General features: G+C 44.8%; 1 long non-coding RNA gene across 1 annotated transcript; it reads right to left on the bottom strand.

The window, feature by feature from the left end:
* Positions 1 to 18865: 18865 nt before the first annotated feature.
* LOC146768131 (uncharacterized) lies at positions 18866 to 20788 on the bottom strand. Its single transcript, XR_014950920.1, has 2 exons — positions 19919 to 20788; positions 18866 to 19305 (listed from the first exon to the last, which is right to left on the bottom strand). It is a non-coding gene; the product is annotated as an uncharacterized LOC146768131 (long non-coding RNA).
* Positions 20789 to 23676: the final 2888 nt, after the last annotated feature.

Genomic DNA, 23676 nt, shown 5'->3' with positions numbered 1-23676 from the left:
TAAAATTTGGAGCCACCTTCTTTCCCCACACTATAAAAGCACAAAATAGGCCTAAAAAGGTATTCTTTAAGATGATCAGTGTATGTAGCAGCTACTGTTTGAAGAGAATATCACTGAAAACATTATGATCAAAGGGAGAATTGCTAGAGCATTTTATAAGTGACAGCTATTACAGGGTGAGCAGTTATTCAGCAGGGCTGCAACAGCTGGGAGTCACTCTGCAAAATATGTACACAAAAGACTTAAAATGAAGTCTTTAATTTTTTTTTTATTCACCCACTGTGGGAACGACAGCACAGGAGAGTGGAGCAGCAGTCGTTGCTCCTCCCCATGGCCAAAACCCTTGGAGTCACACATATTTTCTTCATATTTGAAATTCAACCTGTGGATTTGGCACTGTTTTTCATAGTGGCAGCTGTTTCTCTCATAGCTATTATATTCTCTTTCTGCCTCAGTTTCAAAACATGCACTTACTATGAAATTAGCAAAATGGGAATGTTTTAATGCTATATAAAATGCTATATAAAAGGGAGAAGGACAGGTTTGGGTGGCAGAGGCAGCCCTGGCAGAGCTGCAGGGCTGCTGTCAGCTGAGCTGTGCACAAGGAGGAACTAAAACTCTGTGTGAGGTGACAGGGAAGCCCACAACCTTTGCAGTGTGAGTTTTGGCCTCCAGGAAAGCAAAAGGAGCCAGAGAGTTCAGTGAGGTTCCAGATGATCAGGAGATGGTATTTCTTAGAGTTTCAAGTTTTCATCTTTGAGCAAAGAGCATGAGACAATGTGCATTTCAGTCATGCTTTGAGGGAGAGAAGTGGGCTTAGGACAAGTCCATCCAGTCACCTCTGAAGTTGGGTTTCCACAGAAAACTTATGAGGAATATTAATTTTCCTTCAATCTGCCCTCATAGTTATACTCCAAATCTTTATTGCAAAGTAAATTGTTCTAAGCATACCGATTCTTCCTCCTTCAGTCGATGTGCCTCCCTATGAAAAATTGCCCCCTGACCTTGAGTTGTTGTAAACCATATCATGAAAAAGAGACACCAAAATGTGGTTAAAATTGCATAAGTTATTTTCTTGTGGTGAGGAAAGAGCAATGGAAATACATGTTAGTTTCTGGGAAGGAAGAAATTAGATACCGAGTGGCAAAGGTCTCTAAATTTTCTATGCACTAAAGCAATATAGTGATAAAATAAATGTAAAAATACTTACTAGATTTAATTTCAATATACAAAACAGGAAATATATTAAGCGTCATTCTCTGGTTTTCATAAAGTATGCCTCTATTTACTCATCTCAGAAAAAGAGGTGCATAAATCTTTTATGTAACTAAAATAAAGATTGTGAGATATTTTATTCAAGGAAAGGTCTATGGAAAGAAACCAGAAAGCGTTGACATACCCTAAAAGGATGTGTTTAACAAATGCCCTCATTGCAAGTAATTCAGCTCAAGCTGCAGAGCTGTGCCTGGAAGTCTGTGCTTGAGCAGCCAAGCAGCCATAGAATCAGAGCCTCATTTAGGCTGAAGGGACCTTCAGAAGTCCAGTGTGTGGTGGCAGGAGGGCTGGAGTGAGCAAATGTCAGACACAGCACAGGAATGGAAATCACAGCACAGCTGTTGATCTTGTTCTTGGTATTCTAATGAGATGTTGCCAAGGCAGATCACAGCCTCTTTCAATGAGTTGAAAGGAATCTTTCACTAAGAGACATTCAGCTGAGAGCTCAGTAAGAGGCCAGACTGAGATTAGTCCAAACCACAATTTCTTATCTTCATATTTCATCCTTATAAATTCAGATACCAAACACGAATACTTGGATATAACAATTTTAAAAGGCCACTAAAACTCCACAACATGACAGCTACAGAGACAAGCAGTTATGTGACAGGACAAGCACTGTAGATGTATGTGACTGCCCAGGAGGGTGTGAGGTGTTCCCTAAAATCAGTCTCCATTGGTCCTTGGGGAGAGAAGTGAGTAAAACAAGTTGTGCCCTACCTGGATGCCCAGTGCAGGCTTTCCCTCTGCTCTGACATGGGAGAGCATCACAGAACACCTGCCAGGGGAAGGGATGTGGATGCCACACATCCCTTTGGCAGCTGCAGCATCTCCCTGATGCCCCTTTAATTTACATTTGAAATGTGAAATATCTCTACTCTGGATCTGGGGAAAATCATGATACAGTTATGTGCCATCTTCTGTGTGGGACTCAGATTCAGTCAAAGAGAGAAACGTGAGTTTCTATCCAGGCAGAAGCCTGGGAAAGAGCTGGAGAAGAATGTAAATAATTCTTTATCTCTCTTGTTTTTCACATTGTTTATAGTTAAGTTCTATCACTGTGTGTCAAGCACTTTGCACTAATGCTGTGGGTTGTTTTCACTTCAGAACCAATGAAGTTGGTCCTCATGAAGCTCTGTATAAAAGAGCAGTGTATTTTGAATAAATCAGAGTTTTACTCTCAGCAGCCTTCTGGTCAGAGTCTTTTCATTCCTGTCCCGCCTCGACAGCGACACTTCTGCTCCTTCCCATTTCAGTAGTGGGACAAAACCACATTCAAATAACAAAAAAATCTGGTTTAGAAGGTAAAGTCTAGTGAAATCTGACATGGTTTTGTCATAATAACATGTGAACTTGCCTCTTTCACTCTTGTCATTACAGGTAGACATAAGGTGATGGCAATGTGTTTTGGTTCACCTCATGCTGCTGTGATTAAAATATTTTAAATGACAAAGCGTCTGTCAGGTCCCCAGACTCTGGGCTCACACCTCAAAACAGGAAGCCTCTGTGGTGAAGGGTTAGCTACCTGTGCTCTACAAATGCCTGCCTTAGGTAGGAGTGAATTCTTAAGGATTGTCTTAAGACACTGATTTTTTACTGAGGTAATTACTTAAGCTGAAATATTTGCATTTTAACTTTCCTAAATTACACAGGAGAAATCCCAGGGACAGACAGAGAACAGTGCAGGAACAGACATGGACATGACAGAAGTACCAAGGATGACTGCACAGATGCAGACAGCAGCTTGAAGTTCAAGACTCTAGAATATTTCTTGTCTTTCTCTAATATAACTTAAAACAGGCTACAGTATTCCTGTAACAAGAGTAGTGCAGGAATACTCCATACTGACAGACTCTATTATATTTCTATCTTTTTCATTTCTGAAAAGATTAACACTAGGCCCATCAGAAACTAGACTTTCTCAAATAGATGCAATTGTTCACATTTTGATCCACTCAAAGAAAGATCCATCCTAATATTTGAGAAAACATAAATAAGCTTGTGTCCAAAGGCAGGGGCAGAGTGAGGAGGGAAGGCAGAGGAGCCTGTGTGGCTGTGGGAGAGGACAGGACTCTGGCCATTCCTCCTGCTATGTTTGCCCACGTTGCCCATTGGCAGAGTCAGTCCTGCCAGGGATTTGAAGAAAAACAGTCAGTTCTGTGCTTTCTACAATCCCCATCAAATCCAACTCCCTGGCTTTTTCACAGAAGCTAACAAACTGGTGACAATGTAAAGAAATATCTTTAACACTGCCAAGAAATTACTTTGAAAGACACAGAAACTAGTAGATGACAATGTGTCCACAAGCCACTGTACAAACATCATTTGACATTGCTGCTTGAGCTCACTCACACCCCAGCACAGAAATCCATCCAGCACCCACTGTTGCCAGCAGGGTTAAAGAGCTCGAGCTTCTATGCATTTTCTGACTTCATCTTTTTGAGGTGTAGATGTGGATGGAGATGAAAAGTTTTGTTTTGTTTGAAAAACAGGCCTTTGTGAGTGCATTCTTCTGAGATACAGAGCACATCTTTTTCTATCAGACCAGAAATTCCTGTACCTGATACCTAGATCCCAGAGTCAAACTTCTCATTTCCAAGAAAGGAAGGCTTCATCACACATAATGGTTATTTGGGAAGGCAAGCACCAAATCTCCCTCCTGTATTGTTTTTTACCTCCTGATTTTATTGCTGAGAACCACTTAATTCAGTATGAGGTATTCCTCTGGTCAGTTAGGGTGAGCTGTCCCAGCTCTTTCCCAGCCCAGCCAGCATATCTGCTGAGGGAGGAGCATGACAAAAAGAACAGGTATAGAAGTTATACACTTTTGCAAGCACTGTTAAGAAACAACCAAAACATTGGTGTATTGTCAACACTGTTTTGGTCACAAATACAAAGCACAGTCCACAAATCTGGACTGCTACACAGGAAATAAACTCCATCCCAGCCAAAATCAGTACACATGGAGAGGACATTTGTGATACCTACAGTCTCTATTTATGGATGATCATTTACCCTTCTATTACCATCACTCAACACAAATTACAATTTGCAGATTGCCCTCCTGTGGCATTCTGTAATAGACAAGCAATGAAATTGCTCCATTGGTTGCTCCCCTAATCCAAAACTGGAATTTAATCAATTGTTACAGTACAAGCTCCCCCTTGTAACAGTCAATGACAACATTAAATTGACATTTTCTTCCTTTGAAAACTTAGCATGGCCCCTGAGGAACTAACAATGCCACATCTTCCCACATTGACTGCTCTGAACAGTCACAAACTGAGAGATAGTATATGGATCGAGATTTTTCATGCAGGAAGCCAGTCTGGCCAGCTCAGCATTACTTCCTCAGGAGTGTAGGCAAATTTACTGATAGACTAAATCAAATTAGCTAGGAGGCATTTAGCCTAGTCTGGTAGTAAATATAAATTGCCCTGAAAACTGACACTCATCCCAGATATAAGGTCGTGCATATTGGAAGCTGCCTGCTATCAGGTACAATCCATAGAACCTTTTTGGAGAAAACATTCCTGCTTTACATGTCTTCTCAGAGCCAGACAGGCGTTCATGCCATCACAGCACACCAGTGCCACAGATCACCAGTGGGAGGGCATGGCTGCTGCTCCTGGGTGAGCAGCAGCAGGCCCATGGTGGCCCAGCAGATGCACACCCAGTCCATCTGTGTGCACACTGGAGCCCTTTGCTGCTGAGTGAGCACCACTGCTCTGCAGTGCACTGCAGGCTTCCCTGGGGACCAGATGGAGTCTTCAACTGGTATCAATTGAGTGCTTTCCATTGGAGTACTTAGAAATTGAGTCCAGGCCACTTCACTGCCAGTTGATTACTGACTATAAAGCTAAACAAATGTCAGGGAAAGAGAAAACTTTGTTAATTACACAGTTTTGGAAGGCTCCTAAAAATATAGTATTCTACAAAACCCAGAAGGCAGGGGGGTGACTCCCTGTGAAAACACCACAGTAGATGGTAAAGTTCACCAAAAGACTGAAAATTACATAATTTTGCTTAAGTAGTGTTTTCTCTGTTTAATGTTTAGATCATTCTGTTAACCAGTTATTTTCAGCATAAGATTTTGCTTGCTATATGCTAAAGCTACCCAGCTAATCATGTGCATGCTCAGTTCAAGATAACTGCACTTGAGGCTCAGATGCAGCCTCAGGCAAGCACAAAGCCTTCATTTAACCAGTGCAATGCCAGAAGCCCCCTCTGAGCCAGGGAAGTTAGCAGGAATGTCCAGGAGTGTCTTGGTCCTTGGGGGGTGCTGGTCGGTTACAGCCCCAAGTGGAGGCACAGCAGTACAGTGTTTGTGAAACCCAGGCCCTGCAAGGTTTCCAGAGGAGGGAGAGCTCTACACATCATCCAGAGTGGGATTCTGCTTTTGTCTGAGACAATGAAATGTAGATGTAGCCAGTGAGATCTGGGCTCCACTAATTTCAGCTGCATCAGGGTGAGGGAGAGCAGAGGTGCCTGACCCAGTCCCATGGCCAGATTCCCAGCTAACCAGCATGGCTGTGGGTAGTCTGGCTCTTGGAGCCTGAGAGGGATGGAGCCCACTCTGCCAGGGAAACCAAATCTGTGACTGCCTCAGTCACACCCAATGCTTCACCAACATTTTTGACTTCTGCTGCTGTAGTGTGGATCACAAGCTTAGCTCACAGACATAAATGTATACAGATATAGATTACTCTCATGCTGAATTCAACCATGTGCAAAGACCCAGGTAGTCAAAGACAACCAAGTCACTGACTTCCAGCTTAATTATGGAGCTACTTGCAAATTTAGGAGAGGATAACTGGAACAGCTTAATGTAACAACATCATAAAAGATGAGGAAACTCTTCTTAGAGCTGTAGGGCTTCTTTATTTTCCCTTTAAATAAGAATAAATACAGCAGTTTCTTTGTGCATCGAGGAAATCTAGAGGCCTATGCCATGTGTTTTCTCCCTTGCACAGCACAAGTCTGATCATGACTGCTTCACCTGACACTGGGATACCCTGCACACAGTGCATATTAACCTACTCCCAATGGTGAGTGACTGTCAGAAGACAACAGGATGAGTTCTTCTCCTTGTCTGACCTTCTCCTTGATGCACCTGTACCCACAACCCAAATTGCAATTGGTTTCCTCATCAAAAAAGCTGCAGAAAAAAACAAAGTGAAGGCAGGCTGCTACACTGAGGAGATGCCAGCGTGGCCATAACACAGTTGCCAAGTGAGTGTAAGTGATCCCAGCTGCAAAATAGACTAACTGGCTGTTAGATCATCTTTTTAAAGTAGCCCCCCAAGATATTAAATTCTATCTCATATCTTAAATATGTTTTATGCTACCACTATGATGGAGCCAGCCTTGTTAGCTTTTCCTTTTGACAGGCCGTGTCAAAGCTCCAAACACAAATACTGTCTGCTGTGCTGTGCCTCATTTAAAAATAATAATTTAAAAAGCTCCACCTTAAATGTTTGTTCCTAAAATTGGTGCATCTCTGTACAAATGCAAAGTAGGTGACTAAATGTTCTAGGACATGTGGCATGGTGACAGTCTAAATCAGGTGCTGTAATCACCAATTTGCTTATCCTTACGGGTATCCAATCTGAGAGATTCAACATCCTGAACTGTGCCAGCTGTGAGCATGGGTGCCTTGCAACTCTACATTACAGATTTTTGATGCATTTTGGTTTCCTTCTTGTACTCCACCAGCAGGTGTAAGAGCACTGCCCTTGCTGTGTGCTGTCCCTGTTCTGATGGCACTTACCTGTTTACTCTTTGGCCAAAGGTGCATCACAGCAAACCTGTCAGCTCAGTCACATACACACGTGAGCAGTGTATGTGACTGAGCAGTGAGACTGGTGATAATCACACAAAGCTCAACAAACTTCCTCTTCTTAAACTAGGCAGCATCTGCTGATATTTAAGCAGCATCTATCTGTCCACCATATCCAGGGCATTTTGCTTCACGCTTATGGATGCAAAGGGAGGAAATCAGAGCCAACTGCAGTTATAACCACTCATGAAGGTGCCAATTCTCCTTCCCCTCGAGGTGGGAAGAGATGTGAACTGTGAGGTTTGAAAGACCACTTGTACCTGCTGCAGCACCCAGCAGAGCTGTGAGAGTGACACTGCACACGAGCCATGGACATGTCCCCTGGGGCAAGGGCAGCACTGCCTCTGAGCAGCTGTGAGACCATCCAGCCAGCACAGGGGCAATTAACTCAAATTACCTAATAATACAGGTTTTATAAGTTTTGGATTTCCACTCAGATAATCATGACAGGCTGGTCATGATTTACCAAAAACTTCATTCTGAGTAAGAAATAAAAATTGTAAATTATTGTTATATTTGAGGGTACTCTCAGGCTTATCATCTTCATTCAAATGCTGACTGGACTTAATGTGTGCTTTCCAAATGAACAGAACTTTAGGATAATTAAAAACTCCAAAGGAGGGAAAGTTACCAGTGGTATGGCAGTTACTTAGTACAGATTAGTTAGAAATAAACTAACACTTGCACAAGGCTGTATATGCCATCCAGGACATAAAACTCATACTTGGCATGTAAGTCACAACATTTGAGCACTTCAGTCCTTTCTGTAGCATCAATAAATATTTTGAAAGTTAACTATTGAAACATATGGTCTCATCCTCCAAATTATGAGAATGGAGCTCAAATACTGAAGTTGAGGATTTGAAAAAATTATTTTTGGCTTAAATGTATAAAATAAAGCAGAAACTGAATGCTAAGGATGCTCCTTATCTCTAGGAACTGACACTTTAGACGAACACAATATATTAAAGGAAAGCAGAAAACTTATGAGTTGGCATAGGTAGAACACTACATAAACAGATAGGTAAAATTGTACTAACTCTGCCAGGCTGAGCAAAATGCTGTTTTGCATAAAGCAGATGAAATTATTTTCTTTAAGGCTGTCATATCCATCTCCTGTAAATGTGAAAATGAGGTAATCTATTAGCTCATCACTCACTGTGACATCAGTTCCTGCCACCAGCTCCAGCATCCCACACATCTCCCTGTCAGCATTTTACTGCCCTCAGACACTTAACAGCCTTTCTCATTAAGAGTCAATATATTACATAGCTGCCATGGAAATTTGTGGTGAAATATCTGTTTATGCTTGAAGAGACTGAGGCTTCACCTTGTTCCCCTGCTCTGCAGTGCTTGGTAGCTTCCACAGGGACCTCCCAGGATCATGCACTGCCAAAGCCAAGACTTCGTGGAGGTAAAGCTGCCTGGATGACATGGCATTTCTCTCTGGTGATCTTCCTTGTGTTCAGCAGCATAAAGGCAAGTCCTTTTTGTGTCATCTCACCTGGCATGTCATTTGGGCATCAGTTGAAAAGATTCATAAACTCACAAGAGCAGTTTCTGTGCAGGCAGCCAGGGAAGAGGAGCTCCCCGCCATGGGGTGGAATCTGTAAGCAGTAATGGCAGCACTTTAATCAAAGGCAAAGTTCCAGATGACTTAAGCTGCAAGGTCTGACCCACTTTTCTTCTGGCAGTGCTAAAGGACTGCTTTGAAGGCTCACTTGCACCCTGTGCCTACAACCATAGCTCTGTGAGGAAATCTCCCAGCCATTCTATTTTCTCCAGCAGGTAAATTGTAAAGTGAATATCAGAGGTGGGACACACAGAGGCAGTGTCCTCACAAAGTTATGTCTCTTTAGAAGTAGAGAGGCTGCTCATGTGGTCTCTGATGAAGTTCTGCTCGTGAATCCCCAAATTCCCAAGGCTAGCTTTCCCACCAGGGGTCATTCCTAGAAACATTCAGGAGGAGATGGTGGATAAAACATGTGCAGGGAGGGAAAAAACCTGAACTAGGATGTGATTTTGGTGTCAGGGTGTGCACTGCCCAGCCACCCACCTGCTCATGATTCCCTGTCCCACACCAGGCATGGTGGCCTGGGTGAGTACACAGTGAAGCTTGGAGCACCCTCCCAACCCAAACCTGCTATGCATAATGGTTGAACTAATTTTGGCTGGAGGGGGTTGGATGAAATTACTTTGTTTTCTACTGAAAAATATTGACATGGGCTTGGAAGGAACTGCCTTTCAATTATCTCTTTGAAGTGTTTGGGAAAGGTGTGATCCATGTAGTACCACTTCCTTAGGACTTTGTGTCATGGCAGGAGACCTGTCTTTATCATAACATGCTTCTACCAGCTCTTGGAGATGTAGGATTGACAAGTATCTCAGCTTTCACCTTTTAAAAAATAACTGCAGTTGTGAAGACAGACATAAAAACACAATGCAAGAGCAGTCTGTAGGTACAAAATTGAAAATACCCATCATGCTTCCACTGTAAAGGGAGTTAGCTCATTCTCATTTTTGTCTGTTAATGAGATGGTTCAAAAACTTTGCAGCATTTTCAGGCTCAGAATGACTGGGAGGGGACTCTGTTCCAGAAAAGCCTGGGTTGCTGAAGTGAAGCCGGTGAAGTCAGTGCTACTAATGAAAGTGCAGGTTTGCAAAACCAAGCTTTTAAAATCCACATAAGCAAAACAAATGAGATTTGTCATCCTTTCAGGGTCTCTCTAAGTAATTGCCTTTTCTGTAGTGACTGTCACAGAATCACAGATTCACAGAATCACAGAATAATGAGGTTGGAAGAGACATTTAAGATCATCAAGTCCAACCTATGCCCTAACACCTCAACTAGACCATAGCACCAAGTGCCATGTCCAGTCTTTTTTTAAACACATCCAGAGATGGTGATTCCACCACCTCCCTGGGAAGACAGTTCCAGTACTTTATTATTCTTTCAGTGAATTTTTTTCCTAATATCCAACCTGTACCTTCCGTGATGTAGCTTGAGGCTGTGTCCTCATGTTCTGTCAGTGCTGCCCAATGGAAGAGAGCAACACCCACCTGTCTACAACCTCCCTTCAGGAAGCTGTAGAGAGCCATAAGGTCACCCTAAGCCTCCTCTTCTCCAGGCTAAACAACCCCAGCTCCTTCAACATTCCGTGTAGGGTTTGTGTTTCAAGCCCCTCCCCAGCCTCTTTGCCCTCCTCTGGATGTGCTCAAGCATCTCAACGTCCTCCCCAAACTGAGGAGCCAGAACTGGACACAGCACTCAGGGTGTGGCATCACCAGTGCCGAGCACAGGGGGAGAATGACCTCCCTGCTCCTGCTGTTCACAATTCCTAATGCAGGCCAGGAGCCATTGGCCTTCTTGGCCACCAGGGCACACTGGGCACACTGCTGGCTCACGTTCAGCCAGCTGTCGACCAGCATCCCCAGGTCCCTTTCTGCCTGGGCACTGTCCAGCCACACTGTCCCCAGCTTGTAACGTTGTAGGGGATTTTTGTGGCCAAAATGTAGAACTGGGCACTTGGACTTATTAACCTTCATGCTGTTGGACTCTGCCCAACCATCCAACCTGTCTCTCTGCAGAGCCCTCCTTCCTTCCTTCCTTCCTCCTTCTATTGATCAACACAAGCTCCCAGCTCAGTGTCCTCTGCAAATTTACTAATGAAGGACTCGATGTCCTCATCCATGTCATCTATAAAAATACTGAACAGAACTGGCCCCAGCACAGAGCCCTGAGGGACACCACTGATGACTGACCCCAGCTGGATGCAGCTCCTTCCTACCTTTTTTGTAAATGGGTGTCACATTGTCCAGTTTCCAATCATCTGGGACTTCACCAGTGAGCCATGACTCTTGATAAATGATGGAGAGTGGCTTCGCAACTTATCTTCCAGCTCCCTCATCACCCTAGGGTGGATCCCATCTGGTCCCATGGATTTATAAATATCCAAGTGTCCCAGTGGTTCTCTGACTATCTCTTCTTGGATAACAAGAGGTATTCTGCTCCCTGGCACCACCTATCAACCCCTGAGGACAAGCTGCCTTACCACTAAAGATTGAGGCAAAGAGGGCATTAAGCATTTCTGTCTTTTCCTCATCTTTAGTTACTAGGTTGCCTGCCTCATCCAATAAGGAACTGAGGTTGGTTATACCCTTCCTTTTACCATTAATATATTTGTAAAAACTTTTTTTATTATTTTTAACAGAAGTTGCCAGGTTAAGTTCAAACTGAGCTTTGGCCTCCCTAATTTTTTTCCTACATGCCCTAGCACCTCCCTTAAATACTTCCTGGGAAATCTGTCTCTCCTTACAAAGATGATACATCTTTTTTTTATTTTTAAGTTCCTTCAAAACCTCATTGCTCATCCAGACTGAACGTTTGCCTCATCAACTCATCTTTTGGCACACAGGAACAATCTGCTATTATGCCCTCAAGATCTCTGCTTTGAAGCACACCCATCTCTCCTGGACCCCTTTGTTTTCAAGGGCTGTTTCCCAAGGGACTCTCTGAATAAGTCTCCGAAATAGGCCAAAGTCTGCCCTCTTCCATTCAACATAGAGATCTTATTGATATTCCTCCTTATTTCACCAATTACCAAGAATTCTATAATTTCATGATCACTGTGGCCCAAGCAGCCTCCAACCTCCACATCACCCACCAGTCTATCTCTATTTGTGAACAACAGGTCTAACATAGTCCCTCTCCTGGTGGTCTGGCCCACCAGTTGTGACAAAAAGTTATCCTCCACACACTAAAAACCTTTTAGACTGCTGTTTTTCTGCTGTATTAAGTTCCCAGCAGATGTCTGGTAGGTTGAAGTCACCTACAATAACAAGGGCTGATGATCCTGAAACATTGTTCAGTTGCTTATAGAATAAGTTGTCCACCTCTTCACCCTGGTTGGGTGGATGATAGCAGACTCCCAGTAGGATGTCAGCCTTGTTGGCCTTCTTAATTCTTACCCATAGGGACTCAACTTCATTGTCATTAGTTTCAATACCTGTGACATCCAAAACTCCCCTAATATAAAGGGCCATCCCTCCACCTCTTCTCCCTTTTTTGTCTCTTCTGAAGAGCTTGTAGCCATCCAGTGCAGTGCTCCAACTATGTGAGTCATCTCACCATGTCTCTGTGATGGCAACTACATCATAGCTCTGCTGCTGCACCCTGGCCTCCAGCTCTTCCTGTTTGCTGCCCATGCTGTGTTCATTGGTGTACATGCACCTCAGCTGGGCTACTGATTTCTCTCCTAACACAGTCTTACCATCCTTGGGCCTGCTTCCAGAGAGCCCAGCTGCATCCCCGTCCCCCTTCAAACCTAGCTTAAAGCCCACTCAACAAAGTCTGCCAGTTCATGAGCTAAAAACCTTCTGCCCTTAACAGAGAGATGTATCCAATCTGATTCCAGTAGTGCAGATGCTGTAAACATTGCCCCATGATCAAAGAATCCAAAATTTTGCTGATGACACCAATCCTTGAGCCACTTGTTAATGATGTGAGTTCTATTTCTTTCATTTTTTTTTTTCTGCCACCGAAGGGACTGAGCAGAACACCACCTGTGCCCCTGTCCTATCAACCACTTGACCCAGTGCCCTAAACTCCCTTTTGATCGCCTTGACACTCCTCTTTTCAGTCTCATCATTGCCAGCCTGGAGTATCAGCAGTGGGTAATAATCAGAGGACTGTCATCTATCCTGCAATGAGGCAGTGCTGGATATGTAAGCAACCACCTGCATCCACCATGACTCCAAATCCAGACTCTCAGAAATTTCACCTGTATGAAATAGTGGTGTCAGTTTTGGGAGCCCAGCCTGCCCTGGGACTGCACATCACAACAGCCCCAGCATTGCTGTTCTCTGATTGAGTGCAGAAATGCACTTTCTAAATACTTTATGGCACCAAATGTCATCTTGGCTACACTGAGATGAAGATTATTGATTACTTCTGTTAATTCTAATACCAAGATTTGTGATGCAGAGCAGCAGGCATATGGAGGCATGGGCTCCTATTTTCACCAGGAGTGCCCACCCTGTCCAGCCAGCACTGCCCACCCTCATAAAAGGAGTCCAGATCCCCACGCACCCACTGAGGCTGATGCAGTTGTAACTTTGGCTCACCCTGTACTTACAGCTCTTACTTAGGAGACAATTATTTTGCTTTTTTAGCAACTGGTTTTCAGGGAAGTTTTTCACATTTCCATGATATTAACAACTCTCAATTGTTTGTTTCTAATGCAGAACCCATTTATATTTATGAAAAGGAATGTGTCAGAAAGTACCAGCAAATTATACCAAGGAAATCTCAAGATGGTTTCACAAGTCATTATTATCATCCTGTGAGGTCAGGAGGAAACTGGTTTGTTTAGTGACACATTGTTTGCTTTAGCAGCTGAATGACTCACACCAAATTGAAGATTTGTTGCTACATTGAATGCTTAATTGCAAAGATAAGCTGTGCTGTTAGTTCAAAGATAGTGTGTAGGCTGAGATGAGCAGATGCCAAAATTGTGAAGACAATTGCTGAAGTTTAAATTACAAAGTCTGAATTGAAAGCTGTGATTAAAAAAGGACTGTTCTTCATTAATCACTATTTAGGTTTTCCCCTCTTTGTTTCATTCTTCACTTCGACAGAAGCAACACTATAGAGAGGACCTGAAGCCAGAGCTAAATATCAATGACTGATGTGATTCTTGCTTACATGGATCCCCCACTTCCACTAGGTAATTAAGACCAGTAAAGCTACCCAGGTGCAAAAGTAATCAGGATGCTGGTTTTATTCATTCATTTATTCTGGGATGGCTTGATGGCACACAGACCCCTCCCATCACCTCGGTGTCCTGTGTTTGTCCCAAAAGGCACGTGTGTGAGCATCACGTGAACTGTTCCATGTAATTTCTGAAGCTCACTGCTTCTTCACTTGCTGTCTGCTGCAAACAGGAGCAGTTCAGCTGAGCATCCAGTATGAGCACTGGCACATGAGTGGTGGCAGAGTCAGCAGGGTCATGGGAAACTGGGATGCTGAGTTGGGTGCAGCTAGAGCCCTCCTGCTGGGGATGCCCGTGGCTGGCTAGGAGGACAACAGGGAGGGGAAAGAGCCACTTCTCTTAAGGGTCAGTTTTAAAAGCACTGGCAGAGGCAACCCTGTTTCTTACCTGGGAGCTGAAAGTCTTGTCTCTGTGTCCTTGGGAATTTAGAAGGGAGGTGACAGAGATGAACCTCTCCCTGGAGAATCAGCTATGTATGTTTAATAACTTTTCATCTGGTAAAACCAGGAATGACATAAACCTTGGGGGCAGGAAAAATGTGTTTGGTTTCGAGCAGCAGGCGGAGGCAGAGGGATTTGTCACAGTGGGTTGGCAGGACGAGGCTCCCAGTGCCCTTGAGGAGCCTCGGGCACCAGAAATGTCCGAGACACCCCTGTCCATGATAGGGAGGACACGATGTAGAAATTCCTTCGTTGCTGCAAACTTCTTGCTTTGCTCACCAGCAGATGGGGTAATGTCTGACACCAGTAGCAGCTCGAGGTATAGAACAGGAAAAGCTTAACTATTCATGAAGGAGAACCCGGATGCTCCCCGCTTCCCCCCCACCCCCAGTTTGAGGGCTTGATGCCGGCTGCTGCCCGCTCGGATACAGACGAGCGCATTCGCTGTCTAAATCAGGTGCTGTAAGGTCGCTGTGGCTGACAAGCAAAGATAAAATTGTGCGGTGCAATGATGCCGTGCCTCCCGCCGACGCCATCAGCGCCGAGCTTGCGGGGACGCTGCTGGTGCTGCTGACTGGACCGCGGAGCCCAGCACGGGGCGGCAGCTCCGCACCCCGGCGCGTCCTTGGGTCGGCATCACCCCGTGCTGCGCGCCGGGAAACGCGTCTGCCACAGCCCTGCCCGCTTTTTCTCTAAGAACACACTGCCTTAAAAACCCCTCTGCATTTCCCGCGGCCCGGCGGAGAAGGAGCACGGGCTCGTTGCCGTGGCTCCCCGGGAAGCTGCGGCACGGCTGTCTGGCTGCTGTCGGCGGCGTGGCTCGGCTCGGATGCTGACCCCGCAGCGAGTTTGGCTCCGGGGAAACTCGAGGAGGTATTTGAACAGGGTAAGAACACAGTGAGAGCTAAGAGCAGAAATCATCGATAAATAAACCCCAAAGTTGTTGGCTGAAATCCCGTTAAATGGGCGCCAGGAAAGGCGCAGGCGTAGGTTTGTGATGCTGTCGGCACGACACTGCGTGGTTCGGGCAGCGCCCGAAGGGAAGGCAGCGCGGTTCTCAGTGTGCCTGCCTGTCGTGACAGTCCCTGACTGTCACCACAAACCCAAACCTGAGCGGAGATGGCAATGCCCTTCATCTGCAGGCGGCACCCCAAGCACACCCCGTTGCTCTCATCACACCCCACATCAGAACTCAACAGCTATCGTAGTTTTATGGAAGTTACAGAAAATAGTATTTATTATCAAGCCAAAGCCAACAGTTTCCCATTGCCTTGGGGAAGATTAAATAAGGACCCGTGAGTGGGATGTAAAGAAGCAAAGCGATGATTTGATTCAGAAATCATGGGCCTGGGGGGCAAATTTCAAAGCAAAGCTTTTCCTTTTTCTAAGCGGGAGTACGACAACACTGAGTGAATCATCACTCCCAGGGGAGAAATAGGAGGGTGAAAACCCTCCTACCTCTCTGTGAAAGCGCTGTCTGTGCCCAGTTGTTCCCGTGAAATAACAATATTGGCTGCCGGGCTTGTTCTCCCTTGCAAATAGATTAGACTGCTGCGGTTTAAGCTTATTGGAGATATCGCCCTCGACTCCCAGGATTACCTTATCAGCACCAACCAGATGGAGCGTATCAGTCGTTCCACACCTGTTGATCTTATATGGGAGCCAAAAAATTAATTGCTTAGAAATGTAAAAGTAAAAACCTAAAATCATGTTGGGGGGAGGGGGAGAGGAAAAAAAAAAGATTAAAGAGAAAAAGTGGGGAGGGATGGGAACTTCTTGCCTGATACTAGTATGACTGTCAGCACATTTTGGAGGATGTCTTCTGCGGCATCTGATGCAGTTTGCAAACACGAGAGAAGGTATTTTTGGCAAGAAATACCTATTTAGCTGCTACCAGCCGTGTTTAATTTGCATACATATGACTCATGGAGATAACAGCAGATGCAAAAAGCTTTCTAAAAGGATGCTGCACAGGGATGCTGCCAGCTTCCCGCTCCCGCGGTGCCGCTCCCCCGCCTCGAAGCGCTCCCAGCGGGAATGGGGCTCCCCTTTCGGAGCCGCGAGGAGGAGCTGCCGCCTCGGCTGAGCCACGGGCCCGTGCCTGTTCCCAGCCTCCCCGTGCTGCGGAGCGTGGAGGAACAAAGGCTCCCAGCCCGTGACAATCTCCAAGTGCCCGAGCGTGAAGCAGATTAGATCTCTACGACGGGAACCATTAAACAGCTTGGGAAGCAAACGCATGCCAGAAGGATCAGGCTTGTTCCACCTTCTGTAAATCACTAGTCAGATTTTGAGTGATGTGAATAATAGCATCAAATTAGGGGAAAATTCATACAATGACAAATATAGAAAACCTGATATTTTTAGTGTTGCCCTCTGTCCTGAGGAGTCCCGGAGCTGGGGACGGAGTGATGGTCCAGGGATGTTACTCAGCTCCCTGCACCCGCGGGGCAACATGCAACCAGCGCAGCACTGCAGGAGGCAGCGGGGTGCGATCTCACCCCGCCCCACACCTCACACGTCTCTCTGGGCACTCTGCTTCACTTTGTGCACGTAATGTGATTGCAGCTCTGCCTGCCGGGCTGTGCCGGGCAGGCAGCGCAGCAGCCTCGGCCCCACGGCCGCCCGTGGAGCACGGGCTGGAGCCCCGGGACATCGCGCACCTCCGAGGAGTGGCCGAGGCTGCCTGGCAGCTACAAACCTCCTGGTGGCAGTCAAAATAAGACCTAGAAGATGCAGCTAGCGTGCTTATGCACACACTGGGGAGACAAGTTTCCTGCCTTGGTCACTGTCAGTAGCCCAAAGACTCAGGTGGTGGCAGAGGTTTGTGCCGTGGAGAAATGGAGGAATTGCCTATCACACCCCAGGGGAGCCCCTCTCAGAGCAGTTATTCTATAAAGCTTTATTTTTAGAAATGTCTTATCATTTCGATTTCCTGAAACTAACTTTGCATGATTCAGACATTTTGCTTGTGCTATATTAAATGACAGCAATCTTTCCACACTCCTTTATTTATGGATAGGAAATTAAAAGAGTGCTGCTAGAAACAGCCGGGGCTTGAGTCTCCTGTTCAGTTTGCACAGCACACATTATTCCTCCTTGTTGTTTTAGCATAATTTTTACTTAAAATTGGCAAATCTCTCTTAGTTGGTATTCATGACCTTTAGCCCCAAATATGTTAACTCCTCACTGGAATAATTAGGCATTTATTCTCAATCTTTGTCTCTTTTGATTTTCTCCCATTAAGTGATACAGGCAACTGTCAGAAATTTCTTATTCTCCTTATTTACCCTATTTACACTTGCATGACCTCTTAAGAGCTCCTTAAGAGGAGCTGGACTCTCACACTTTGCTTCTGTACAGAAGTCCACAGCTGCTCTCGCTCATTGCATGGACCAGTCATACTGGGGAAGGTCAGTGATGTCTTAAAGAAGTCTATAACGCTGTTGCTTGAAATGGGTGTGAGAGGAAGAACAGTTTACAGAGCTGAACTATTTTCATGCAAATGGAGAACCACTTTCTCAGCATTGCATTTAGTGTCCTGTCATATGTAACAGCAGTTTTGTTCTCCTCGGTGTACCAGATAAACCTCTGGGAGCTGAAGACTGAAACAGAAGTCTATGTAGCTGCCACCAACAGATTTCTTTTTTTCCCCTAAGCTGCAGCACTGATTATGAAATAGCACCAGAAGCCTTGCTGGGCACAGCAGTGCCCTGTCCATATTGCCAAATTATTGGGTCTGCTCCTGGCATGTTTCAGTAGGGCCATTGAGGGCTCTCCTGGTTCACTCCCAGTCCCTGGATGGAGATAGCAAAGCTCCTGATGGGCAGTTCGGGGTGAGTCACTGGGCATCGTGTGCCCTTTCTGGCATATTCAGCATTAGGGAAATATGTAGAAGGTTGCCTCAAAGATTATTAATATTGGAGTGGAGATCATGTAGAAAAGGTCTGTCTACTGGTTCACAAAAAAACTGCTGTAGAAGTGCCTATACCAGGAAAAATGGGTAGGAATCTTCTTGTGTGACTGCTCATTGAAGGTTTCTGCAGTGTTACTTGGCAGAAATAGATGCCTAAAAGCCTTTACCTGCCTCACCTGTCTCTTGAAAGTGATCTTTCAGACGGGATGAATCACTTTCCTGGAATTGCCTGTTCCTCTTCACTGACTCTAAAGAGAGTTATTTGTCTTCATTTGGCCAGCTAAATACAAGTCCAGGAAACCAAAGGGGAAGAAAAAAAGAACTTTTTCCTCTGTAAGGAATAGGGTCCGAGTTTCTCACTGACTCTCATTACAGTAGGTGCAGGAGATTTAGGGTCAGTCTCTGCACCCTCTGTAACAGTGGAGGGAAGCAGACACCTCCAGGGTAATCCTGATTTATGGGCAGCACTACCCTGGCAGTGCCCAGCTCTCTGGGCTGCACACAGACAGCACCAGATGCTGCTGCTCATAGGCAGCTCACACCTCTGCCCCAACACTGCTGCAATCAGTCCAGCCAAGGTGAGTTGAAATAATTCCCTGGAAATAAAATAAATGGAAGAAAAGAAACCTCAAAACAACTGAAATTTATTGTGGCAGTTCTGTCACATTCTACATCTACCACAGCAGAAAGCAATCCTTTATGGAAGAGATGCCTCTAGGAGTGCCACAAAAGGACCCATAAACACAGTCTCTATAAAAATAGTAATCAAAATGTGAGTGAGATCAAGGGGGCTGCACAGGCTTTCTGTAATTTCAATCCTTGTGCAGAAAAGTTGCGGGAAAGAGATGCATGTATTTATGTACTAAATATTATCTGTCAAAAAGATCAGAGTGAGATTTTTTGTCTTTTATGAACCAACAGTGACATCCAGTGGTACTGTAGGTGTAGCCAAGGAAAGGTAAATCTTTTCACGCTGGCACAGGCTCCCTGTCCACCGTGGGAGGCTGGCAGGAGGCAGGCAGCTCCAGCTGCCCACTGCCTTGAGCAGCTCCTCTGTAAGGGATGAACCTGCAGAGGAAAAGAGAGAAAGAAAAAAACTGGTGTTTTTCAGAGCACGGAGTGAGGACACATGCATTTCAGAGGTTTTGTAACAGCACACACACAGGTAAAAAAAAAGCAGCCAGTTTTCAGAAAAACATCTTCATGTCAATTAAAGTCTACTTCCACGTAAACAAATGAAAAACCTACTCCCAGGTACGTAATTTCACTTACTTTAAGACATAATTAAAATTGCCTTTCCCCTTTCTTTAATTTCCCTCCCATTTTCTATTTTGTGTACTGATTTATGACCTTCTCAAAAATATTTTCTTCGGGCTTTCTCTCTAATCTCTTCCAATTCCCCCTTATTTTTCTACCATTTAGATTTGGATTGACTCAATTAAATTTTCTTTTCTATTTCTGACTGGTTCTCTTGAATAAGCTCTCAGGGAGCGTCTGCCTCTTTTCTGCTGTCATTCTGACTTGCTTATCGCTTCCCATCGATTTTCCTGTAGGATTTCATTTTAATCCAATTTACGGTGTCAGTAATCTGGGTCGTTTCTTTTAGTTAGCTTTAGATTCCAACTAATTTCCTTTCCATTGACAACTGTCCAACTCGCTCCGTTTAAATCATCGTACTCACTCTGTCTCGGCCACGCTCCGCTCCAGCTGGGGCTCGCTGCCTCTCCCTGCTGCTGGCTGGGAAGGGAGGGAAGGGCTGGATGGCTGCGAGATCCGGCGGCAGGAGGCAGGGCCGAGGCAGACACCTTCCCACGCTGGCCTTCAGCTGCTGACTGTGCCCGGAGAGGCGCTGGGAGCGCAAATCTGCCCGTCCGCTGTGCCCGCAGCCCCGGCGGGCACAGCGGGAGCGCAGTGCCGCGGACATCGCAGCGGGACAGCCGAGGGACACCGCCCGGAGCCAGCCTCTGTCTGCGTGCCTGTGCCACTCCTCGGCTTTGGCGAGAAAGGGTTATTTGCCAGGGCACGTCTAAAGAGCCATTAACTAGTGGTGTGAAGCCAATACTCTGTAACAAAAGCATTTGAAACCCTCCCCCTCATCCCTGAACCATAATGCATGCTCTGGTTCCCAGAGTAAAATGGTCAAAATCTGTTTGTCAGGCATGAAGCTACAGCGAGCTGTGAACACTCTTCTTTCCAGGGTAACTCCAGGAGGTATTTGTAGCTGTATGATGTTCCTTTCACTTTTGATTTCTTTCTTTTTCTTCCGTCTTATTTTCTTTTCTTGCATTCAATTCCTTCCTTGAAATGTAAATGAAGAAGCCGTTTCATCAGATCTATATGGAAAATCATAAATGCTCTTATCTCTAACAGCCTAATACATATTTGTGAAAAGAACCCCATACTATAACTTTTTCTTTTCTCAGAAGTGTACTTTCTTATAATATTTAATTAAAGATATAAAAATAGTCTCTCCAGCTATTTTCCAATAGATCTGTTTTGGCTTTCTTTTGTGGAAATATTAGGAAAATTCTTAAAAAGGAATTAAAAAGCAGTTATGCTTGAAACCATAACTGCAGTTTTTAGTGCAGCTTACATTGAATATCGCCACCACAAACCTCAGCTGAATCTATTAGAAAGCATTATGTGCTCTTTCCCTGACATACACCCATCTTTTGTCCAGTTGCCAACTGGCTTAATCTTCCATCAGCAAATAATTTTCACTTAATGAGAATTTACTCTTAAGTGCCTTTTCCCTCAGGAACACACACTTCGCCTTCATCCAGCATGAGTCTTCCTATGCAGATTGCAGCAGCTATTGGAGCATGATGAGCCTTATTGCAGATATTGATTTGCCTTAGGCTGCTGCCTTGACAACTATTTGCACAGAACCACCCCACACAAGGATCTGCCTTCATTTTTCAATGGCTGCTTGTTTTCCTCGTGGGGGCATAGGCAGGCTCACCCTGGTCAGCTCCAGTGATCCTGCTCCGTGCCTTGTGAGGACACACTGAGCAAAGGCAAGGTGGAGGCTGTAATGGGCTCTCACCTCTCACAGACGGTGCAGGGTTATTTTTAGACCCGCACATCAGACACAGATTTGACTGATGGGAGCTTGCTTTCAGCTGCTCTGTCTCTCAGTGAGTTTTTGAAGTAGCTGCATGCTGCTGCCTGCAATGACTCCTCTGGGTTTCCACTCCTCAGAGCCAGGACAGCCATGGCTGCCTGAGCACTGCAGGAGAGAGAGAAGAGGACAGCAAGGGTAGCACCTTGTTGTAAACACAGGCAGGGTGAAAGCCATTGTAAATATCTTCAAGATGTCCTGTAGTCTTACCATGACATGGGCCCACTTCTTGCTGTAATCCATGCACTTGCCTAACTTTTATCAAATGGCAAGTCCCACCAGGATCTAATAACATTCAAAAACACTTGAAGGAAGTTGGACCAGCAATATCCTATTATTGTTCTGCACCTCTGCATTGATACTTGCTGCATTGCGTGTTAAATGTGTAAACACTTGCTATCAAGGAATGCCTCACTTGTGAGGAAACTGTTGCAGTAACACCCGGAGTGGTATGCAGTTCTGGGCACAACATTCTGAGGAGCAACTTGAAAGCAAAAAGAAATTAATCTCTCTGAGAGAGATTAATCCTGTTTCTTAACTGTGTTTAACATCACACTGGGTCTGGTATTCACGTACCTGGATGTCTTTACTGAAGTGCTGTTCAGTACATCTGTTCAATGTTTGTGCCTTCATTTTTTTTTAAAGGGCTACAGTGCTATTTGCAGTCTCCATTTTTCTTCTTTCAAAGGGGAAAAATGAGCATTATTGTCTTGTCTGGTAAAAGATGAAAGCAGGCTTACTCTAGGACAATTTTAAAATCATGTGGTTGTTTCTATTTAACAAGGTGTGTTATAGCTGTGCTTTATCCCCTGCTCAGCTCTGCGGTCCTCTGGTCTCAGCTTCCAGACTCCGTGGTCCCATGAATGAGTGAGAAGCATGCCAGGCTGGGAACAGGGAACAGCTGCCTGCTCTGAAGGTTTCTTTGGGCTGCACTCCCCAAGCCATCAATGCAGGGAGTGAGGCTCTCACATGGGGTGGGACAGGTCTTTACCTACACCTTTCTCCATGGGATACAGAAGCTGGGAGAGGCAACAATCCCTGCCCTAGAGTTCCGGGGACACAGCAGCTAAATTAAACTCCTAAAGTGAAGATAGGCCTACCTCACACATGTGTCTCTCTAGAAACACAAAGCTTCCTTCTCTTCTCTGTTGTGACCAATTTATCGAGTTAGGACATTAGGCATAATTAGTTTTACTGCTGCATTTGCAATCAATTTAAAATTAGCATAATTAGTCTGTTTGTTTGTTTGTTATCAATTAAACTATCCAAGGGTCTTAAAGTAAGTGCAAATTAAGAAATAACTGCAGAGGTTTATAGTTCAAGTCAGGCATCTTCCTTAAGGATTTGGGTCTGTTTAAAAGATACCTGTTTTCAATCACCACTGCACCCTGATCCCACCAGCACTTGTACGCACATAGTCAGCAGCTTACATTTTCAGAAACAAGTAATGGTTGTTGAAGTTCAATATGAAGGAATTGCTATCTGCCTGCACACACCTACTATGGTGCCTGAAATCAGACCTCAGAAATGTAGACTTGCAAGGCCACTGGCTGCTTGGTAAATACAGGGCAAAGTGTGTCTATTGTTTTCAGATCTTCAGCATACACATTTAGATCCTTGTATTTCATGAACAATTTGCAAAGTAGGGTAATAGAACCATGAGTAAATCTAAGATGCAGAAGTAGGTATCTGGGTGTTCAACCCTGAGTAAAGGGGGTGTTGTCAAAGAAATTTTCAGTTTTAACTGACATCATTTCTATGCACGCTCCCTTAAAAACTTCATGTTGAAAGGAAATTATCTGGAGAAAGATGATCCTGCATTGATACAGAAACAAAAGGAGTGATTTCATGATGCTTGAAACGACAGAGGCTCTTCCAGTGGAACTCGATGGGAGCAGAGCTGGTGTTTGATGCTTCCTGCTTCAGCGCAGCTCACATGGGCATGCAGCTCTGTTACCATAGCACCAGGCTCTCCTGCAGCACATTTTCCATCAAGTGCTGGTTAAGATCTTTTTTCTTAAATCCAAGAATCCAAAGCAAGTGACATGTTAATGGATTGTCTTCAAAAGAAAATATACACTCTGATACTATTATATTGTAATAAAGATGCTGAATCTGCAAGTTTCCCTTTGATTTTTCTGTCTCCTCTCTCTCCAGACTTTGAATCATCTTCCATCAATGTACTATAATTTCCACTAACTGGAGTGGAAATTTGACACAAGCAATGGAAAATGGATAAGAGAATAAATATAGGGGCTCCATCTTAGGACAGCACTCTGGATTTTGTTTCTTATCATGGCATGTATTGTAGATATTGA

The sequence above is a fragment of the Lonchura striata genome, chromosome 2 (genome assembly GCF_050655825.1).
Source record: "Lonchura striata isolate lonStrDom1 chromosome 2, ASM5065582v1, whole genome shotgun sequence".
NCBI lineage: Eukaryota > Metazoa > Chordata > Aves > Passeriformes > Estrildidae > Lonchura > Lonchura striata.
The sequence above is the reverse complement of the archived record's forward strand: the minus strand, read 5'-3'. Positions and strand labels throughout refer to the sequence as shown.